The sequence below is a fragment of the Impatiens glandulifera genome, chromosome 6 (assembly GCF_907164915.1).
Source record: "Impatiens glandulifera chromosome 6, dImpGla2.1, whole genome shotgun sequence".
Lineage (NCBI taxonomy): Eukaryota > Viridiplantae > Streptophyta > Magnoliopsida > Ericales > Balsaminaceae > Impatiens > Impatiens glandulifera.
In genome coordinates this window covers 13846371-13853327 of record NC_061867.1, presented here as the reverse complement: position 1 = coordinate 13853327, position 6957 = coordinate 13846371, and positions in this window count along the sequence as shown.

Here is a 6957-nt window from a genome sequence, read left to right as displayed (position 1 = left end):
TCTAACGAATATCTATTAGACGTTTCGGTCTAATACGTAATTAGACGTGCGAGTCTAACGGATATGTATTAGACGTTTCGGTCTAATACGTAGTTAGACGTGCAAGTCTAACAGAGAATTAGACGTGGTCTAATTCCTTCAGATTAGTGTGAAGTAATTTGGTATTAGACGAAAGTCTAATTGGTGAAACTTAGACGTGGTCTAACTCCTTCAGATTAGTCTGAAGTGATTTTATATTAGACGAAAGTCTAATTCCATTAGACCAGGTGGTCTAATGGATGATGTTACTAGACGTGGGCGTCTAATTTCATTAGACTTGCAAGTCTAATGAAATACGTCTAATGCCACGCTTAAGCTGCTGTTTGAGCTAGCATTAGTCTACCAACGTTCATCTAGCCGTGTGCTACTCCTACTTTACTTTTCAGAGAGGATCAGTACAACATCTGATTACAACCAATGAAGAAATGCCACGTAAGAGGATATTCTTCCCATTACTTGTCTTTTTGCAGGTACTGTCCTTGAAGAATATTCGGCGCACTCTCAGTTGGCTACGACCACGTTCCTTGTGCTTAGAGTCTGTTGTGTACACTGGAGGCGTTCAAATGGAAGCTCGTTAGGTGTCATTTCTAGAAGATTCGATCGTTAGTCCCTGATTCATATAAGAAGATTCACAAGGACAATGGAAGAAGCACCTTTGAGAGAACCTTTCGAAGAGATACTGAACTGAGATATTTAATCAAGCAATCAAGCAATCACAAATTCTTTCTTCTTTACTGTGTGTATCAAGAGAGAGTTAGAATTAAAACACTGTATTAGCTGAGTGATATTCTTTTTATTGTAAGTTAAACAAAATATGTTCTGTTTAACAGTGAGCTAATCTGTGGAAACTATATTTGATTCAAAGTTAGTGAATCCTTCGGTGGTTGGAAGAAGGGGTGACGTAGGAGGGTTTTACTCCGAACATCCATAAACAAATCTCTGTGTTGTTTCTTTATGTCTTACTCTAATTCTTTGAATCATAAGCTTCAGACCCACGCAAACGTTTCTGCCCTTGATTTGTTCAAGTGTTTGCAAAGGTCTGTGAAAAATATAAAGTGATTTGAATCCTTAACAGGATTTCTATCAAACTGTAAACGAAGTTGTCATCAATAGTCAGACCCTTGTCTCTATTGGTGATACTGATCCTATCAATTAACATAACAACTGGAAGTGCTAATAAGCTTGATGACTAAGCCAACTATCCATGTTCATGAGAAGCCATCCTCGTCACGACAACCATAACAAACTATACCTATTGCCACTCCGATTAGGGTTAACCTTCAAACACGTTGTAACGTATAAGAAGCCTCTCTCTTCGAGGAAGCTCCTAAAACCGATAATAAGTCAGTAAAAACTTAGACAAAAGCTGCTGATAACCCCAATGCCCAAGAATGGGCAAACCCTACGAACAAATGGCTCAATTGAATGTCAATCAGGCCAAGTTCCAAGATCATCTTAATCAACTGACCAAAGGTAGCATTGTTGAACACCATGATTGAGAAAAATGCTATGAAAACTACCGAACGAGCAATCATCTCATTCAGGATAAAACTGTCTTCTTTGTAAAAGGACGTATGTAAGAGTGATCCAGCTGCTTTCTTCCAGATATATACCATGGCTATGACACCTTTATATCTGGGAGAACCTTTATACCTTTATAAATATGCCATAATGATTTCTACACCAAATCATCGAACAACATCAAACAATTACATACTTAATCAAAGTTTGAAGAATCCGGCCAAGAATAGTTTTTGTGCAGACTTGCTCCGGCCACTACAACTTAGATACATCATTCTGGATAGCCTCCAACACATCCAAGGAGTGTGTTCCAGCTGTTGGTATGAATTCAGAAATTTTGTAATTCATATTGTAATTAAAAGTTTGATTTTTTTCAAAATTTCTAAATTGATCGGTTTGATCTGTTATAGGGCTTGTTCATGTGATTTCTTTGTATAGAATCAGTCCATATATCATGTATAAACTTTGTGTTGAAAGAAATCAGATTAAATCAACCTGAATCAATTTTTTTGAATAATTAAGCTTAAAAATTGGATTTTGTAATATATCGTGTTCTTGAGTTTAATCTGGATTTTTTTTATTCAAATAACCGCTAAACATGTTTGTAAACATGTTGGGATGAATTCCCAATGAATGTAACATCGTTTTGATTATGTTTAATTAAACTGTGTTTTTGAAACTTTTTGAATCTTGATTCAATTTTTAAAAACTATTTTAATGTTTGAAAGATATTCTTGTTTGGTTGTGTTCAACTATATGCATCAATTCAAAGCTAATGGAACAAAAATCAGACTTTGAAATGGCCTAGTTTAAAAGATCTTAAAATTTGACATAAAAATGGTTTTTAGAAATTGATCTTGTAAAGATCTAATAATCGTGATTTATGTTAGGATTTTTGTTCTTCATAATCATATGAGCTAACTGTAACTTATAGATCTATGTTAGGATTTCATCTTGATCCCAAGTAAAGGACTGGAAATCTTAGCCTAGGACCGAGGATCTTAGTCCGGGACCGAGGATCCCGACCAAAAAAATCGAGTTTGGGTCCAAGACCAAGGACCGATGTTCTTGAGTCTATGACCGGTGTTCTTGAGTATGACCGAATTTTAACTTAAGACCGAGTCCTCCCCTTAGCTTATGACCGATTTTTCGAACATATGACCGAGGAACCTGACCAAGTTTTTCAACTTAGGACCGAGCCCTCATCTTATTATAGGACCGATGTTTCTAACCCTAGGATTGAGTCCTAACTTGACATAGGACCAGTAGACTTAACCCTAACCCTAAACCTAGGACCGAGCTCTATCTTAGCCTAGGACTGGTAAACTTAACCCTAACCCTATACCTAGGACCGAGCCTTTTCTTGGCCCAAGACTTAGGACCCTAACCTAAGACATATGACCCTAACTAAGTAGCCCGGCCGAGACCAAATCAATCTAAACGGACCCAAGCCCTTGTTTTCAAAATCCTTTTTTTTATAATTTTGGGAACTCCACTCCATTTTTAAATAGTTTGAGGTCAGAAAATAAAATATGATGTCTCCCCAAAACAAATATTTCAGCTAAGGCCTTGTCTTAATTTATTTTTAAATTCTAATACCTTCTTCTAACATTTTCAGATTTTATTAACTTGATACCAGTGCAACAGATACATACCCCCTTTTAATAATTTTGTACAATTATTTACTCAATCTAAACTTACCCTTGTTTATGACCCCTAGACTACTAAAATGAAAAAAAAATATTATAAATAAAATTTTAAATTAGCCAGAATCGTTTTGGGAAATAAAACCGTCTTTTGAAGGGAGCGGAGGACATAGAGCGAAAACCCTTTCCCGAGCGTAACCAAAATCCGAACCCCTTATAGAAACTCTGGTGTAAAAATCCGTTTATACACATATATTTTATTAATTTTTCTAAAATCAATTGGCGACTCTAATTCAAATAAATAATCTTTTTAAATTAGTTATAATTTTAACGATAATTAATCTCAAATTGTAAAATTTAAAATAAAATGTTGGAAATCTCAATTATCCTATAATAAGGAGTCCCAATATTTCATTTGGGTAGTACATTAATTATATATATATTATTTTTATATATTATTTTATTTTGATTAAACGACTTTACATGTATAAGGGGGTGTTTTTGATTGGTGACCTTTTGGAAAAAAAAGAGTCATGTTATGAGTTGACATTCTATAGAGAGAAATTGAAGTGTATCTTATTCTTGATTCCCTAACATTAATAAACTCTAAAATAAGGATAAATGGATCTATTCAATAACTCTGTAAAATACAAGTTAGAATATCATAAAACTAGATTTGAAATGACATAAGAAGAGTGGGGATTCCACTCTTTCATAAGAATTTTTAATACCTTCAATAATTTGATTCATTGTCAGATAGCCTACGGGGCATTAAAAACATGAGCATTGATGTCACTTTTTATTGATTTGTTCTATTGTTTGAAAATTTGTACGAAGTTGTTGGTTGTTTGATTCATTCTTTATTTATTTCATTTTCATAGAATCAAATATTTTTTTAATTATTATCATTTTTTGGGACTTATTTATATAATGACATAATTCATTTTTTATAAAGAACTGTACAAGTTTGATTAACTTGTTTTTCTTGTGTTTGCATACAGGCATTTAGAGTTATTTAAATAATTTGATTTAATATAAAGTTATGAAAAATTGAATTATAGATTAAAAGTCTTAAAAGAATATTAATATTGGATGAAAAAAAATTTGTTTAAATTTTTTTTTAATATTTAGTTAATAAATTAATTGATTTAATTAATAAAAAATAAATAAAAGAATGTTTGAATTATTTAAGTAATCAAATAAATTATATTAAATAACTTTACCTAGTCAAAACTTGATAGGCTATCTATGTAGAAAGAAACAAAAGTATAAATAACTATTTTAATAAACAACAAATTATAAAGCTTCCTCTTAGAGATTATTTACTAGGTCTAACTTAATAAAATTAACAATTATTCAAACAAAAGGGATATTCTTTTAGCACAAATAGAATCTTTAAATCCTTGACGGAAATATAATAATATTTGTATCCCTTCACATGTCACTTGGCCAAAAAAAAAATTCTAGTGGTAAATGATTATAGAATGAGAGTCTTTTAAGTCTAATAAAACAAAGTATTACATCAGAAAATTTTAAAAACATGAACCATCAAGAGAGAAAAACAATGTCCGTTTGCCAAAAAAAATTAAAACAATAACGTGTTCGAAAGTTTTTAAGAAAGACGATGAGCCAATTCAATGGGATTTTCAAAACAAATATCAGATCATGACATAATAGTGACGCTATATATGAATTATATATATCGATCAAATAAAATCACTACAAGTACAATTACTACAAGTAAGCACGATTTCTTTCTATCCAAATAGTCTACCAAAATACAATAAGGATAGTAACCCAACAATTTAGACACACGTCATATTTGTTATCTCGATTTTCAAACCTCTTAAGAATTATTCAGAGACTTAGATATCACCCACTGAATTATAATCATAGTCTTAAAAAAAAAATAACATACTATATATATATATATATGTTAGGATCTAGGTCGTGGTTGGAGGACCGGGGTTGGCCGGTTAGCGCGTCTCACTCAAAAGGTGGTGATTAATCCGGTTAGAGATTAACATTGGGGTTTCAATACTACACAAACTGTCACAAACCCTTGAACCAGGTTCAAGCGCGGAAGAGGTTTGTTTCAGGTTGAAGCAGCACACTTACAGGATAGGCAGAACCGGTTTTGAATAGGACAGGTTTGGAAATTGATGGGTCGGTTTTTGTAACTTGGTGATTCGGTTTAGATAGTGTAGTGTCGGTCAAAAAGGTGTAGGTCGGTTAGTACAGCTCGGTTATAAAGTAAATCAGACGGAGAGTAAATAACAAGACAAGTTTTTATGGATGTTCGGAGATAAAACTCCTACGTCACCCCTCCTCTCGAAACCGCGAGAAGGATATTCACTAAGGAATACAAATACAATCCGATCGAGACTTATTTCCTACTCGATAACACCCGTACAATTTACACCAAAATTGTAAATACACACTTCAACTTTAGCACTTAGGCCTTTTCTAGAGAGAGAACACAATCTTATCACTTGTAAATTAATTGTTCACTGTGTCCCGCATTTACTCCTCTTCAGCTGCTCCTTTTATAGGTGAAATATGACAACGGTCATATTTCATTTCCTTGAATTTGATTGGTTGAGCAGAGGTTCAGTGATTCAGACCTGGCGGTCAACTGTTCAGACCTGGCGGTCAACTTTTCAGACCTGGCGGTCTGTTCTTCCAGTATGTAGGACAAACCGGCTAGGTTTGTCTTTTACTCAATGTGGTAACTGTCGATTAGACAGTTGTCTGTACTTGGAAGATTGCCTTTCTGATTTATCCTGAAGTGGAAAGATCTTGTAGGACGGTTTTTTGCAGCCTGCAGAATTTCCTCAGACTTGTATGAATATGGAAATGTTCAGTCTGTTCCTTTGGTATCATTCTCAACAGATACCCGAAATGTCTTCTTATGCTGGTCGGTTATTTGTTTTGACCGAATGGCTTCCGGTTCTCAACCGGATGGCTTCCGGTTATTCCTTTGGCTTCTGGTCGGTTAATGACCGACTATCTGGTGTTTCCAGCCTTCGGTTTTGACCGATCTTGTCTTTCTTTGTGCGGTCATGTTTCTGGTCGGTTTGATAACTTGACCGGTTGAGTTTAACCGGCTTAGTGATCTGACCGGTTGGTTTTCTTAACCGGTTGGATACTTTGACTGGTCCGGTTCTTTGTTTCTGCAAGGGAGGTTTATTTATGTTAAGTTCTGTTTGACCGGTCTAATTTTATCTAACAATATATTTAATTTAGCACGACAATAATTCTTCTTCAAAAAATTTAGTATACACTAAAAAAGATTTAAAATCTCCCCAACTTATAATTCAATGAACTCAATTATAACTGTAACTTAAACTTCCGACGTTCTTAATTAGCAAAAATGTTATAAAATGGTCTTAACGTTAAAAAACAATAAAATTGGCTTAACATAAAAAAAATCTACTCATGTACGTATCTTCAATGCCAAGTTAATCCCTAGTCATATACTCATATATTTATTTCGTATATCAAATAACAAATTAATAGATGACTCATTCTCACATATAACCCTTCAACCTTTCCATGGTTCATGCCTTGTCCTTCTAATAATTTATATAAGGCAACCTTCCTCTTCCTCATTCCTCATTGTAGTTGCATTTGTGGGAGAGAAAATAGAAAATGGATCATGTAGTACAAATAGAACCTCCAAGAACAGATAAGCAAGAACTTTATAAAGCTGCAACTTCAGACGACACTGTTTTGTGCCAACAAATAATGA